Source organism: Phlebotomus papatasi, chromosome 2, assembly GCF_024763615.1.
Source record: "Phlebotomus papatasi isolate M1 chromosome 2, Ppap_2.1, whole genome shotgun sequence".
NCBI classification, from domain to species: Eukaryota; Metazoa; Arthropoda; class Insecta; order Diptera; family Psychodidae; genus Phlebotomus; species Phlebotomus papatasi.
Window position 1 is genome coordinate 102,453,351 of NC_077223.1, and position 17,324 is coordinate 102,470,674.

At 33.7% G+C, this 17,324-nt stretch overlaps 1 protein-coding gene across 2 annotated transcripts in view; it reads left to right on the top strand.

Annotated features, from left to right (window-relative positions):
• Positions 1–348: 348 nt before the first annotated feature.
• Positions 349–17,324, top strand: part of LOC129800488 (protein windpipe) — a 50,445-nt gene continuing 33,469 nt past the window's right edge. Inside the window, exon 1 of one of the 2 annotated variants that reach the window (XM_055844905.1) lies at positions 349–916. The gene's annotated coding sequence lies outside the window, so the exon portion shown is untranslated. Of the gene's footprint in view, positions 917–15,802; positions 16,200–17,324 lie in introns of those variants that run through there. The other variant, XM_055844904.1, reaches the window with a different exon arrangement.

A 17,324-nucleotide genomic window follows, 5' to 3' on the forward strand; every position in this document is an offset into this window, starting at 1 on the left:
AAATAAATCATCGATTCTCGCCACATTTTGAGGAGCGCAATAGCACGAGAGGGAGATTACGGGGAAAAAAAAGAAAGGCCAAGAAGCATAAAAAAGATATGTGAAAACATCTTGAGATCTTGTTGCCACTGGGATTTCTTTTCAAATGTATCCATATAGTTCTTGCAATGGGATGAATGTCAATCTAATTTTACGAATAATGTTTCGCATCTTGTAATCACAGTGGAGATGACGGTTTGAAAATGCTGAAGATAATGGGGGGGGGGGGAATATGGGGATCGGAACTGTATGGCGTGCTACACGAAGGCGGGAAGTGCTGGCAAAGTGCTTGAAGATCGCCACCCTTGTGATTAGCGATCGCGAATTACGTGGTTTAATTGAGACTAATCCCAGTTGGTTGGATTTTCATTCACAAAAATCCAACAAGTGTCGATCACGATCGACGACTCGCGATCGCGATCGACTGTTGGTATGCTTCTCGTGTCGGCGGGGACTGTTGTTTGTCGCAATGAGTGGCCCAGAGTTGGAAAACCGAATGGCTCGTCAGTTGGTGTGAAGCACTTGAACGGTGAAATAGTGCCACAGAACATTCACTCTTCTCAAATAAAATATCTTCTTTCACATTTCCTACTGTTTCTCCAACCTTTTTTTTTATTCTTCGTCTTCAACCATACCAAAGAAATTTTTAGAAAAAAAGAACAGTTGAAAAAAACCGAGTATTCAGAGAGATTGATAGAGGTTTGAGAGTCAGAGCGAAGATAGAATAATAGTCGAAGAAAAGTGAGTGATGATTGGCCAGAAAAGGCAACTAAATGGTGGTTATTTGGACAAGTGACAACATTTGGATTATTTAACTGCAAGACATTTGCAATTTCAACAATACCTCACCAAGCACAAGACACACCGACCTGATAAGGTATTTTAATTAAACACAATTGAAAATTCTTATCAAGCATGAGCTTTTAAATCACTCACTCACGGAAATGTCACGCGCCCTATCACCCATCAAAAATCAATTTACCTCCAATCACCAAATCCTTTCTGGCCAACTCCCTTGGCCGTTTTGTTTTTTTTTTTTTTTTTCAAAATGCGAGGGAAACTCCTACCATCGAGATAAACTACCGAGTCATCGTGATTGTCGATCTTGTCTTATTCACTTCAACTCTGTGTTCAAATTTAACTGACCTTGTGGTGAGAAATTTCGTGAAATTTAAAAAACTGAAATAAATGTGAGAATTATTTTATGAACCATTAAAGTAATGTCGATTTTTTTCGCACAAGTTCACGTGCCAATGAATGACAGAACTTTACGTTGTTGGAAGTAAGAAAATTACGAAGGAAATTATTATACGAGTTCTACATAATTTTATTGTAAAAAACTGATATGAAAATTGTTATATTCCTTTTTAAAATGTGTTTTTCATTTTAAGAAACTTTTCGTTTTAAGGCCGATTGTTTATTTTCACAAAATAATGAATCAGCGGTACAAAGCTTACGAATCTTTTTGCAGGGTAGTAAAAAATAAAGTTGTATAACTTTAATGATATTAAAATTGATTATCATTAAATTATTCTTGTTACAACAATCCCTACTTTTCGGTTTTTTTTATCCCTGTAACCTGTAGGGCAAATGGGTTAAATAAAGCCTGTTTTTCCTAATTTTTCTATTAATGAAACAAAAAAATTATTTACGTAAAACTGCACCCTTCCCCTTAGCTACACGTGCTTAAGTCTGAAGAGTGAAATTTATTTATTATTTGTATCTTAATGCATATTTAATATTTTTTATTTTTTATTTATGGACAGAATTAAAATTGTTTTGTAAAAGAATACATTAGAACTAGGACTAGATTAGAAGAACACCATCAACTTCCAAATGTTTCAGCCTTCGAACTATATTGAAATTTTTCGTTTGCATTCTAACAAGAAATAACGATTATTGTTTAAGAATATTTTCCAAGACCCCGTTCGAAAGCCTACCACCTTCCTCTACTTCACAAAAAAAAATAGTGTACCAATAGGGAAAAGGCTTTTAAGCTTCGCACAAACTCTGATTTTGAACACTTTTTATTTTTTCCTAATGAATACCTAGTCATAAGTAGAGATGGTAAAATTTTAGAAATTTCACAGCAGTCGTCATCTACTTTAGGCGGAAATTCATGAAATTTCTTGAAATTTACCAACTCTAGTCATAAGGCATACGTTTCTTGAAAAAAAAATAGGTCAGGTTCATATTTCTGACTTTAATATACTAATCTTCAAAAAATTGCTCAGCATTTGATCGTAAATTAAAGTGTTACAATGCCTAATGATTTAAGATAAAAACGAGACTTCATAACTACGAGTAAATTACTTTAATTTCGTGGAAATTTAATGAAAATTCCGCGAAATAATTATTAATACTGACTATTTTAAATTTATGCCGAACTTTAATAAACCATATTTGTATTAAATATAACAATAAACTTCAGAATTTATTGATAGGAGACAGGCTTTGTGTAGGCGGGGACCTGGGACACATTGTTTGATAAATTATTGCCTTGATTATTGCAAATTATAAACCTACAAATTTGGATAATTTTGCAATCAATAAATTTGTCTAATATATTTGTCTGTCATTTTAAAATTGGTCCAAAAAACACAAATATGCCAAAATTAAACAAAAAAAAACATAATGAAGAAAGTGAACGTTAAAACTTATACTACATCTATAATCAAGGAGTATTTACTTATGCTAATTATCAGATTTTATCGGTAGATGAATAAAACTTGTCAGAAAGACAAATAGAAAAAGACAATTTTTTCTTAAATTATTATTATTATTAAATAAACTTTCGACAGTGTTATGAATCAGGATCATCACTTTTTAAGGACAGCTGTAGCGTTTCGACTTCATATTTTTCAATTTTTACACATTATGTGTTTTGATTCTTATGCCCAACGCACAATAACTTTCGTTTAGTAAACATGTTTTTGACATTTCAATGAGAGTGAGTGAGATCTAGATCTAGTTATCTCGCTCATTCTCATGCGAAATTTTGAAAACATGTTGACAAACACAAGTTATTGTGCGCTGGTCATTAATCTTAGTTCAATTATTTACTTGAACACTTATGCACTATATTGACAGATTACACATAATCATGGTAAAATTCTCAATAGTTATGGTTATTCTAATAACACAAATTATCATATTAGGGATAAATTGTCAAAATGAATGTAAGATAGATACCTGGGGACAGGGGCCTCTCGACATTTCATTTTTCCATACGTTCTTGCATAGATGCACTGAAGACTATTGGCAACTTTTTTCCTAAAGAGAATTGATTTATCAGTTTGATATATTTCAAAATCGTGTATTAAAGGCTATCTAAAAATACATATTTCATAATGTTCGTCAAAATAATACAAGAACTACTAGCAAATTTGTTGAAGTCGTGGTGCAATATCTGCTAAATTTTTACAAGGAAAAGGGAAAAATAGCTTCACTTTTTATTAGGCTTGATGGACCCCTGCCTGGGGATCTCAATGGCGCAATAGGCAAGACCGTTGGTTCTTGGGCGTATAGATCCCCGGATTGACTCATAGTGATGTGAGTTCGAGTCCCACCTGGTGCAAAGAACTGAATGTCTAGAAAAAGACATTTTCACATGGAATAAAACGTAATAAAAATGCACCGCCTCTACCTAAAGAAAAAGTATCCCCACCGCGAAGAAAGCGTTCCTGGTCAATCTACGATCAGTAGATTCTTTCAACACAAGCACTCTGCTAAGATTACATTGGTTACATTGTAATATAAATATAGAGTTAAGAATTCTCAAAGTACGGCATATAGAACCATGTTTTTAAATAATAAACGCTTGTACGCTAAAACAGTTGTAGTGGACCTAAATGTGTAAATTGGCACACTATTAAGAGGCTTCATTAGGTCTTTAATCGCTACTCGTAAAGAGAGTAAAGCATTCAATTAGAATATCTTTGAAAACTGTACAATTTCTAAAGAATGGTTCAAATTCAAAAAAGTCAGAACTCAATATTTTCTGTATTTTTTTTTAATTTTTTTTGCAAAATATTTTAAACTGAATTCAGATTATTGTAATTTTTTGACACTGCAACGTCTCTCTAAAATTTCATTTTCTATAAGGTCACTCATACTTATTGTTTTATATTTATTTATATATTTTTACAAAATATTTTAAGTTAAATCCATTTGTAACAGATTATGGTATTTTTTGGACAGGGCATCATTAAATTGTAATTGGGAAAATATCAAGTTTACACGTTTTTGATCGTATAACTATAATAAGGTTAATAAATTCTTCTGTAATATTAATAGGGGAAATAATCTTCATGCAAATCTAGTGATTCCACTATTTTTCTAAATTTTTCAAAAATCCGATTTGGCATTACTGTCGATCAGATTTTTTATGAATATATCTTCAAACTTATTCAACGCGTCCAAAATTGCAGATTTTAATTAACTCCAAGAGTTCCTCAAATGTTTTCAACTGGATTGTGGTCAGGAGAGCAAGGGGTCAGGCGGTTATGCCAAGACTTTGATATTTTGATCGTAGAAGCCATAGTTAGACAATCTAAGGCTTCTACGATCACATAGATCCGAGAATTATTCGAAAATTTATGGTGAATTGGCACAAGTACATTCGGAAAAAGCTACTGGTACACCCAGAGATTCGACTTAAAAAGAAAACCGTAAAGTATATCTGATGGTGACCCCATGATCTCTGTTTCAAAAATTCAAAGTCACTTACTTACCAAAGGAATACAAGCCTCAAATGTTCCCAAAATTAAGCTCAAATTCAAAGAAAGTGGTAAGAATGGGTGTTTGACTTGCAAGATTCCATTGGTAAGCACGACTAATCTGAGTAAAAGGTTCTACTTTTTTTTTTGAAATCTAAAAGTCGGATTACATTGAATTGAATTGAATTGTTTTATTTATTCATGCCTATATACACAAGGTACATCGTAGGACTATACATATTTTTTACTAGTAATTTGATTGGACGTTTTTTAACAATTTGAATAACTTTTTCAAATGAGGCAACAAACTTTTGACACATAAGTAATCAACTTTTGAAAAACAATTTTTTCTTTGCGAAATAAAATGAATTATTTCTTTTAAGTACGTATACGGTATTACAGGGAACTCATTTTCAAAAAGAAAAATTTGAAAAAGTTTTTTTGCTATAATTTTTTCCATTTGGTTTCTCGAATATACACTAGGCAACAAACTTTTGGCACCCACTGTACATAAGAATTTTGAAATTTTCAATTATTGAAAATTATTATTAAAAATTTTAAATCATGTCCCACTTGTGTGTTTGTGCGGTGTCCCCTGGCCTCATGTGGATTAGGGGATTTGACGCTAATAAGTGCATTCGCCATTGACTTAGTCCGTTTTTGGGCAAGATAAACTTAATTTTAGTCCTCAACACGATTAATAAATTGAAAATTTTAAAATATTTAAAATAGCAGAGTTACAATAAACTTTTTAAGATTTTACAATAATTATGTCTAATTTGACAATATCCTCATTTTGAGCAGTTAATCGTTGTGAATATTTTATCATAATTATGTCGAATCTTTTAATGTAGTTTTTTTTCAGTGTTTGTAAGAAACTGTGAAGTTTTCATGCACTCTTTCAACTTTAATTTAGCCTCTCCCAGAAAAACGATAACAACCGTGATTCAGAACAGTCCTATTGAGAACCGAAATTCGCGAATGTAGAATGTGTGTCAGTTGGAAGTATATCAGCCAGCAAAAAAGGCTACACATGCCGCTAGGAACACTCGGAAAAAAATTTGCAGAATGAATAGCCAATTTTTGTCCCTCTATGCACAACAATTTCTCAATAGGAGATTATCATTTTTTTCTGGTTAATGCTTTCTGCACCTCCCAAAAAACTCTTGTCCAGCAATTCAAAAATTACTTTTGAATATTACTGTGCGTCATGCTGAGTTAGAAATGTAATTGAGCCAAATGGTAGCTTTTATTACAAATCCAAACGAAATTGATGTTGAAGGAGAGGGGAAAAAATTACATAAATTGTGGGTTCTGGAGTATATTTCTCTGATTTTTTAATTACCCCAGTGCAGTCATTTTTTTAATATCACTTTTATCGTATTCCCCAGAGTTTAATTTGCATTGCACAAGTATAGGATCTCTTATTCATCGACAGTTGCATGTGGCTTCATGGAGAAATGGTGTCAAGTATCTGTGACCAAGAATCCACAGTCTTTAGTCCATTTCTCGGGCAAAAAGTAATAATGAATAAATCCAAAAGGCGATTGTGATAGCTGAAAGCACATTAATATTTATTAAATAGTATACCACTCAATTCACTATCGGCATTATGATGTCATTTGCAAATGGAATGCGTCATTTTTTCAACAAAAATTTGAATTTCAATTCACTAGTCCACCTGAAGAACACTCAAGCCAATTCAAACTTTGGATTATCTCTAAATTTTAGGTGAAATTCTTATTTTCCAGGAGAGTGACTTCTCCCAATTAAATATTAATATTCTTAGTTAAAATATATAGAAGAAAAAAATTCCTAAAATCGTGTGGGGTCGTTTGAAAAAAATAAAAATTCCTTCATGCCCAGTTTCCCTTTAACTTGTTGTCTTACCACCAAAGATAATCACTGACGAACTTGTTCTATCTGAGCCAAAACTCTTTGAGAGAAATGCTCAAGAATGCTTCGATATTTGAATACAATGTCAAGAAAAAAGGAAACAAGAGAAGGCAAAAGGGTTATATTATACAAATCTCTCACAATATATTTTTCCTCTTGACAAAAACGATAAAAGGGAAAAGTATGGAACGAAATTAATTCTTTTCACGTGTCTCAATCCCTTAAAGCGTCCTATTATTCCAATAAATACACAAAAGACGCATTTTTTCCTGTCATGTCCTCGTAAATACCTCAAAAATTGGGAAGATGCTTTGACTGTGGAACAAACCAATTAAACATTAAAATTTATGATCATCTTCTTGGGCGTCAATTTGAGAATTTGCCGTGAATGCTTCTTCAGTGAGTTTAAATGGATACACTGTTAGAAAAAAGTACACATTTGAACAGATATATTTACTGAAGCTTTGTAAATATTTGTTCAATAAGTAAATTGTACTGTATTTGTTTGTTTTTGCTTCTAAATAAGAATTTTAATTTAAAAACATTGCTGTTAGACTCGGCTACATGAGAACTATTCAACGTTTACCAGAAATTTTCTATTTTAACTGTTTTTATTTCTTGAATTTTGCTTAAAAAATAAAATTCAGGAATATATATATTTTGTAAATAATAATTTTTTGAGTAGCTCTTGATAATTTTTTTTATTGGTGATATAAAAAAAAAACAACAACCAAAATAATATCTAAAAAAGCTAAAAGTAGTTTAGGAAAAGTTTAGTAGAAGTGTTCTTCATTAGAATCATATTTTTGGTATAATTTTTGTGTTCATAGCCGTTAAAGAATTTCAGCTTTATACTTTAATCCATACAAGTTCAAAAACAATTTTAAAATCTTTCCGAAAAATCCAAATTGAAGTAAATCGATTGAAAAATGAGCCCTTCAGAGTACTTGAACATTTGATCTTCGAAAATTCGGGGCTGAAAATTTTTTCGGTTATGGGTATGTATGGACGAAATATTTGCCAGGGCTACCTAAAAAACATAATCGGAAATTAAAGAAATTGTATGATTCGTGTTCGAAATAAACCAAAAAACATGGTTTTTGTAGGAATAGGAGGGGGTGAGTAGGGAAAGGAGAAAAAAACGACTTATGGGTGTTCACCGAAGACCGAACGTTGATATCTCTTACCGTTTAAGCCCCAGATCGGTGACAAATTCGGTAAAGCGGATATACTGCTGTCATTTTGAGTTCAAACAAAGTGAAAATTCGAAACTGAGTTTGAATCTAGTGCTATATTTCTACCGTAGGTGTATACAAGCTGAAGTCAAAGTGAGAAATTCGGTCTATTTTTTTGTTCTTTAATTTGACTTTATTTTGCCAACGTTTCGATCCTGGATGGGACCTTCCTCAGGGCCTATTACATACAAATTCAATCCTTTACTAAATAATTCTTTGGACAATTTTTTAACAATTTCTTTGGGTTCTCCTAAGCACTTTGATGTGAGTTAAAGTCCCAAAGAAATTGTTTAAAAAATTGTTTAAAGAATTATTTAGTAAAGGATTGAATTTGTATGTAATAGGCCCTGAAGAAGATCCCATCCAGGATTGAAACGTTGGCAAAATAAAGTCAAATTGAAGGACAAAAAATTAGACCGAATTTCCCACTTTGACTTAGCCTGAGTTTGAATTCTCCGAACATCAACGACATCTTGTACAATTAGAGTTTTTTTTACCTCTTTTGTCTAAAAGTTTGAAAATATCATTCGGCTCATTCAGCTAATAAAATTCACTATCCGGATTGTGTTCTTCAACGGGGTGCCTCCTATTTATTCCTCTTAATATTTTCTTTATAGCCGCATAGAAAACTTCTCAACATCGTCGATAAGATCGGTCGTAAACTTCTCTAGCGGTATATATAGCAGCGTGATGGAAATACGATTCTGTAATTCCGTTTTATTCAAAGTATTCTGTAACTGTTTCTATCTAAGATTTTGTCGAAACCTTTCAAATAATTCTATGGATTCTGTGTATGTTGGCACAAAAATATGTCGGGTATCCCAACTTTACCAACCCCTTGCGTTTTGGAGGTAGACTAGGCGAGTACTATGTCCACAGATCTTTACCTACGACTGAAAATATTTTTGGCATTTAATGTTTCGAGGTCAAAATTGAATCTCTCCAGATGAATTATTTCTTAATCGTTTTGGTAAAGTTTAAATTTATTTGAAAGGTCGTAATTTTCCTATTTCGACTGCACTGGTCTTAAATGATAGTGAATTAATAAAGTATCGATAATTGATTTACACTCTCTTCGAACCAAAACCATGTTTTTTAAGATTGCTCGAAAACGCGTTGTGCGATTTTTCCATTTTTGAATGTGTTTTAAAGATTACCCAGGCAGTCAATTGATCATATACGAAAATACCGTTGAATTATTCCTAATAACAGTTTTTCAAGGTTAAGGTTTTTCAAAGGTTAGAAAGATATTTACTAGAGAACGAATTTATCAAGCGAATCGGGTCGTGCTTGGTCTCGTTGAAAGGTCTTGGAATTTCCTATAAAACTGAACCGGTTCCAATCTGTTTTTAATCGGTAATGAACCGGTTCATAACCGATAAATACTTTTTATACGAAAATCAATTCTATTACTTTTAAAACAATTTTCGTCGTCTCTCGGCTTAGGGTAAGTGTGCCAAATTTCGACATAGTTGCATATAAGCATCGAAGTTCTAAGTTTGAAATGCAATATTTTTAATTCATATTGATGTTTTTTGTTACTTCCTTTTCGGGAGGGTTGTGTGGAACCTTGAAAACTAGTTTATCATATTTGTTTTCTTTAAATCACTTCCTAAAATATTGAAAAAATAATAAACAAATGGGCATTGCTTTGGGTAGTATTTCGGCCACTTTGACACTATTAACATAAACAGAAATAATCTTTAATGAAAACTAATCACTTTTCATGAAAAACACCGAAAGAAAACCGTTTGCGCTTCACCACAAATCACAAAACTGCTAAAAACACAATCGATCTGTCACATTTTTTGTAATACTCTTTCCACACTGAGTTTTTACAACGCAATTTAAATTCAAATTATACCTAAAATTTAACGGTCTTTGTGTTAATACATCCTAAAATGAATAAATATTTAAGAGCAAAATGAATTCATTGACTATTCGGAGATTACATACATAATTTTATTTAAGTTATTTGCATGGCCGAAATAACACTCGAAGTGGCCGAAATTAGAAGCTGGCCGAAATTTGGCACGCTTCCCCTAAGTCGTAAGTGTGTCTAGAGCATAAGTCACAAGTTCGATCATTTCGCAAAGCCTGGGAGGCTTTGCCACCCCTTTTTAAAATGAATTTCCGATGACCTATAAATAAGTTTAAATTTGCACTTGTTGCAGAAGTGAACCAAAGATTGTTATTGTGCATTTTCTTAATGTACATGCCTCAAAACTTTGTTAGAGTTCTCAGGCAATTATTTTACATAATTCATCTCCCGTTTCTGACAGTGTAAGAAAAGTGGTATATGCATAAAAGACAATTGGTGGCCACGATTAGATTGCTCTTGATTTTGGTCTTATCTCTCCAGAGATAGCAATCTTGATGTGAGTTTAAATTTGCAAATATAATTTATTGCGCACGCTCATCTTAACAATTTGACAATTGCGACAGTTTGCATAATTTGTAGCATCCACTAATTCATTTTTTTTCCAGCGACATTGCTCGAAATTAGAAGATTTTCTGATGAGAAAAAAATTAGAACCACAATAATTCTTTCGAGGCAAGACGTTAGCTTAGTAATGAGATGGAAATAAAAATAGTGGTCTTATTGGAATTTGATCGGTTAGACAGGTTGTTTGAAAAGGAAAAAGTGCATGGTGTTTGAATGGAAGTCGAAGTGAAAACATGAAAGTAAAATGATGTTGAAAATATTTTCTCGATGGGAGCACCAAGAATGGAGATTCCACCAATTATCATTTGCATAATATCTCCAAACTAATTCGTATTAGTTCCAGGCATTTAAAATAATTATTAGAAGCAGCACATCTCTCAAGATCATTTTTCAAGTTGTGGTTGAAGGTAATTTTTCGATTTATTTATTTCAATGGTTCCCTGACAAGTATTTGCGCGATGTCTACAGCAAATTAATTTTTCAGCATAAATTCTCTCTCTATCGTCTTATAGAGGCATGAGAATTTATTATCCAACACTATAAAAGTTGTCCATAAAGTAGTGTACAGGTTTTCAATTTTAACGATATGACTCACAATTAAATTTGTTTAATTATAAAGAAATATAATAAACATCGCGTTTCCTAATTAAGATCTCACCCTAAAGGTGAATTTAATGCATTCAGCAGTTCACACACTGCAATCCCTCTTTGTATCTAATTTTATATAAATTGTGAAAATGTTTCGGAAACGGGCTTTTATTGCACGAAAACATGAGAATTTGGAGTTTTGTTATCGTGAAATAATTAAGTTAAAGGTGTCTACACATTGGGAGCAATTTTCGTCAAAAATTGCGTTTTTGACAGAAATTTGACGTTTCCACCTACAAGGCTGCAGGGAATTTCCTTCAAAAAAGCAATTTTTGACAAAAATTGCTCCCAATGTGTAGAGGCCATAAGAGTGGCCATAAATAGCTTGTATTTAATTTCAGATTGTTCTTCAAATATTTATATTAAAAAAAGCATAAAATGTATTTCTTTCCATTCGCCTGGAAAATCAATATTTAGTCTATGATATGGAATACTTACGTCTTTGCGACTGTTCCAGACATCACTGGGTTCCTTCGCCTTCAGCCAGGCATGTGATCCCACCAAGGGGTTTGCCATTAGAACAACAAAAGATTAACAGTCACACAGAGATTCGTCCTTGCGAAAGAATTTTTTTTATCAAATTGATACTACGCTAGGGGAAGTATTTCAAGCTTCGCACAGACTCTGGATTCAAATATTTAATATTTTTCCCATATCGATGGCTCAGAATGAGACTCAAATAACTCGTAAATACTCTACTTTTCAGATTTTAAAACCTATAACTTTGATAGTCAATAATGTTTAGGAATAATTTAGAAAGAAGATAAGGTAAAGTAGTACGAAAAAAGCGAATAAAACAAACTTTGCAGAAATTCGAATTGTTCGAGTCTTATTCTGAATCGTCGATATTTCTTTAATGAATCTGACTGTGGCTTAAGACTCGCTATTATGGCAGATTCATTAAATGAATACAGAAAAAAAGTATGAAGTGTTCGAAGCCAGACTGTGTGCGAAGCCTAAAAGCCTTCCCCTACTGACTAATCGTATTTCTGTAATAAATAAACTACATAAAAAATTTTGAGAAATTAAAAACAACTGGCCAAAATGATCATTGTTTACAGATTATTTTGAAGTTTTTACTGGACAAACCTTTAGCTTACAGAATAAGAATATTTATTCCGATTTACACTACTGAAATGCTAATTTAAAAGTAGAGTCGTTTTTAATATAAACAAACAAATATGATTTTGAAGAGGAAGGAAAAGAACGTTTCTATGGACTTTCGATTTATCGGCAGGCAGGGTGGCGGTCACTGAAAACAACTAATCAATATCTCTTACCATTTGACCTACATGGCTTATGCCCTGGACATACTTACGACTAAAGTCCAGAGACGACTAAGCTAGTTCATAGCCAAGTGAGTTCCTGACACACTACAAATAGATAGATAGATAGATAGATATTTATTTCATCATCAATGACTTAAAAGCGCAATAAAAATATAACTTTGTGTAAGATTTGTAATTATGCGTCCACCGCCGTCTTAGCGTGAGAATGAGGATTAACATTCACTGGTATCCACAAAACATAACTTTTGTGGGTTTTTATGCAGATATTTCCACTGAAATGCACTAATACACCTCTGAAAATGAAACTATTTGTAATATCATGTCTCAGTACACGTCCAATAATTATTGTTAATTACAATTATTTGTGAGGTGGAAGCTAACTCGCGACATAAGCCAATTTTAGCTATTCTAGTGAATAATTCTTATTGTTATACGTGAATTGTGAAGTAAATTTACAAGTAGTTTCATTTTCAAAGGACTACTAGTGTATTTCAGTAGAAATATCTGCATAAAAACTCTCGAAAGTTATGTTTTGTGAGTGCCAGAAAATGTTAAGCCTCGTTTGTAGTGTGTCAGGAACTGACTTGGCTACGAACGAGCTTAGTCGTCTCTGGACTTTAGTCGTAAGTGTGTCCAGCACTTTAGATTTTGTATGTTAGACGAATCTAGTAAACAATTTAGTCTTATATTTCAGTTAATCAATACTAAGAATCTGCCCCAAAAAATTTAAAAGAAAAATATAATCTTAGGGTAACTGTACCGAATTTCAGCATAGTCGGATTCAAGCGCCAAAATGTAATTTTTTTGTTACTTCTTTTTAAGGAGTGTTACTTGGAGATTTGTTAGATAGTTCATCGTCTATGTTTTCTCTAAAATCATTCTTAATATGTTCTAAAATGAAAAAAAAATATAGACATAGCTTTGGGTAATATTTCGGCCACCATGATTCACATAGTTTCATGCCCTTCCGGAATTTTTGCAAAGTCTGTTTCTCATCATCCCGTTTGCAAGCGACATTTTTGTCGATTTTTGCATTGTAATAATCTCTGGAGTATGCTAAAACTAAGGATTTGTAAAAATTTGAGGAACATAAGAAGTGGCCGAAATTGCAAGCTGACCGAAATTTGGCATATTTACCCTAGTACATTTTCGGTACTGTTCGTAACTGTAAAATCGTACTGTGCTTAAAAGCGCAATACGATTTTCCTTTTTTGAAAAACATTGCAAATCGTTCAACATAGGGTAAGTGTGCCAAATTCCGGCCAGCTTGCAATTCCGGCCACCTTTTTTGATCCTCGAATTTCCATGATTTTTTTAATTTTTACATACTCTAGAGATTATACAATGCAAAAGAATAGCAAAAAATGTAGCTTTGACAAACGAGATGACGTGAAAAGACATTGGAAGAATTCCCGAAGGGCAAGGAACTATGAGAATGAAGGTGGCCGAAATAGGGCACCAAAGCTCTGTCTACATTTTTATTCATTTTAAAATGTATTAAGAACGATTTTAAAGTAAATAAAGACGATAAACTGTCTAAAAGGTTCTAAGTAATACTCCTAAAGTAGAAGGAATGAAAAAAATCAATTTCTATTAAAGATATTACATTTCAAACTTGAGACTTTGGCGCCTGCATGCAACTATGCCGAAATTTGGCACACTTACCCTACTAGAGACAGTGGACGGAAAAACAGACGCTTCTTGATTGTTACTCTTTTATTCTTCACAAATTTTCGAGGATGTATGTTCTCTTCATCAAGTTTCGCATTGGAGAAAAAATCACATACAGATGGGACTAGGAAATTACGGAAAAGTCCAAATGAAGTGCATCAGTAAATTTTCTCACCTGTATGTAATTTTTCCTTCAATTCGAAACCAGATGAAGAGGACATTCATCTTCGAAGCATCGTGAAGAATTAAAGAGTAAAAATCAAGAGAGATCTATTTTTCCGTCCACTATCTGCTACATCCCATTAGACCGAAAATTAATTCAATACTGGAGACAAAAACTTTAAAATTTTCTAGTGAGACTGCATGCGTTTAGTCTCACTAGATCCCCGTATAGTCGTGACATATTTCTTTAGGAGTTAGGAGTTACATTTCGCTTCTTGGATATGCAATTGTCGTAACTTACTCGTTACTCGTCACCTTTACTTACAGTCGAGTTTCTCAAATTTGAACGACTTGAGTTCACAATGTTAAATGTGAGGTTATGTGAAGAAAGTTTTGCGTGGAGTGCCATTTTTCTCCGATGTTTCCTCAATATTATCGTATTATATTAACTTCCGCAACAAATTCCATCTATTTCACAATAAATTACATTGATATATTCTCTAAAGTTGTTTATCTTAATTTAGGGAAAGTAAATTTCACATGAATTCCGTTATGTTTTTGAAAATATTGTTCAAATTTTGAGGAGTGAGAAATGTCATCTATACCCCCCAAATATTCAAATTTGAGGAACTCTACTGTACTTGCTTAACCGGCGCTACATCCAATTGCTGGTCTTGGCCTGATCCACAGAATTCATCCCTGCTCGAGCCTGTTACGCACCACTGTTCTCTAATTACGCACCTTTAATGAGCTGGCGTCCTGATCCACGCCGTTGGCCCAATAGAGGCTGGCTTGGTCTCGTTTCCTTGAAGCATAGAGTCCACCTCTAAAGACATTCCAGGCTGAGTCGTCCTCATCCTTGCGAACCAAATGACCAGCCCATCGGACCATGGTCCTCATATCGGACTTAAGATTTCTATATCGTCGCTACGATCAGCAATTGTCATAACTTACTCGCCACCTTTAGTAATTCTTATGTAGTCTGCGTGTTTTCACATAGTGGCAAGAATTGCTGATATAAATTATTTATTTTTTATTTATTTTATTTATTTATACACTGGACTTTTGAGACACAAATCACTTGAAAGCAAAACACAAATTACGACAATTTTACGACAATTTTTGATAAAAGCGACGATATCCTTTGTCTTTGGCTTCGTTAAGTACTAGAGACTTCTTAAAGAATCCAACTTGTTTGACTAAATAGTAAGGAAAAAACATAATCTACCCCGTGAAGAATATCAAAAAGAGTAATAAAATAATGAAAAAAAATATTTTAATTATGTCGTCTGTACCATTAGGTGTCGTATCTATTTCCTACTGTAAATTCCACAAATTCTTCAGTAATACGTGCAAGAAGTACAACGTACAAGCCCCTGGGATTTCACCTTTTGCCGCAAGATGAAAATTGTTTTTGCTTATGAGAGAAAAGCGCGGAATCTCTTATCAGATGGTTAGTTTTTTCTGTTACATTAACGCACCTCATAAATTCTTATCACTATTCCAATGGTATGTCTGTGGGCAACTGTGTAATATTCTGCTGTGTAAATAGTGATAAGGAGCGGGTTAATTGCGATATTGTACGTTTCGACTAAAAGTGAAACTGCCAGCATTCACCCATTGAGTGACATCTTGGACATTTTTGCTTTTGAAATCACTTCACATTCCGACAAATAGACTCATCATTTAAGTAGAAATTTTCAGAGAGGATAATGTCTAATAATTTCAAAGCGTTTTTGATTCATACCTGAGCTATCATCCAGGTGCTGTTCAGCATGAAAAGCACAATGATAAGATTAGGCATATACGAGTTTGCCAAAAGAAGTACATGCTCTGTGCGAGTTGGCGAAAGTTAGCAGTGTTGGCGCGAGTGCTGAAGACGTTGTATGTGATCGCAGTGCAAAAATTTCTACCTCTGCAGCCAGAGTTGAGAAATTTTTAGGTTTAAGATCACCTGAGTGATTACGTGGAGGGTCCAATTGAGAAATAGTGTGGCGTGTAATTCGGAAATTCCATCTTATAAGTGACTTTTTTTTTAGCTTTTTATACCTCTCTTCAATTTGGAGTAACACAGAGCTGAGAGACAATTAAAGAGGTAAAGCCACGTACAAAAGCACTAAATAATGATGTTTTGCGTCTAATTGTATGTTTCAACTTAGTTCAAGTTAATGTCAAAGTTTGATTTCATCAATCAAGGCATTATTAACTCCCGTGTTGAAGGCTTTCCCACTAAAGCAATTTTCCAGAAACGATCTCTGTGTCGAATGTCTCAATTTCATAGTCACGGGCACAGCTTTTTTTTTGTCTTTGGCGTCAAGAGAGGCCCTATACTCTGGGAAGGAAAAACTCTGGCTCCTTATCAGTGTTTAACGAGTAAACGCGATAAGGCTTGGGTGCAGAGAAGGGGGATTGATTGATGAGTTAGACAAAGACTACATTCGACAGTGATGTAATCGTCAGAGTGGCTCTCCTGATAAAAATAACAATTTTTTTTTCTGTAACACTGCGACAAATGAGCCCCACTTTTTCGCCTCTCTTGCACCTCCTGAGTGCAAGAAGTGTTGGAGTCGGGTGATTTTCTGGTGCAAAAAAAAATATTGTAATATACCCAATATACCAAAGTTCCCCCCAGAGTGACTAAGAGTTTCTCTGCAGTGTGATCTTGTTTGAGAAAACACCTCCCACACAAGATATTCCACAATTTCTCAATGATCTTTTTCTGCACCGTCTCGCAGCTTCTTTCACCCATTCGACAGTTTTTTGCTAAAGTTGCCGGTGAATCAACAGTTGGTTCAGAGGCGATTCAAAATTCTACCATTTCTCCTTCACTCGTGTCACACTACCCGAATGTATTATAGATGCACTGTGGATTCAGTTGCTAGGAGAACACACTCTTATCTCGAGATTCCTGATTAAGCCACTACAATCGGGCTTCATCTGAGAAATCCATTTAAATAAGATTACCATATCAAGTAGGGCAAGTGGGGCAGATTGTTTTAGCTGAACACTTTTTTTAGTACATGATCGTTCTCATGTACTAAATGATGTACTAAATGTTCTGCGTAGTCGTCTTTTCTTCCTATTGGTTTCTGTCAAGACTGTTTGGTGGTTTGGAACATGATGAGAACTGAGGAAAGCAGTCCTGATGGGAACCACCACAAACAAAAGTCGATAACACTGAAGTATTTGAGAACAGTTCAGTACTAAAAAAAAATGACCA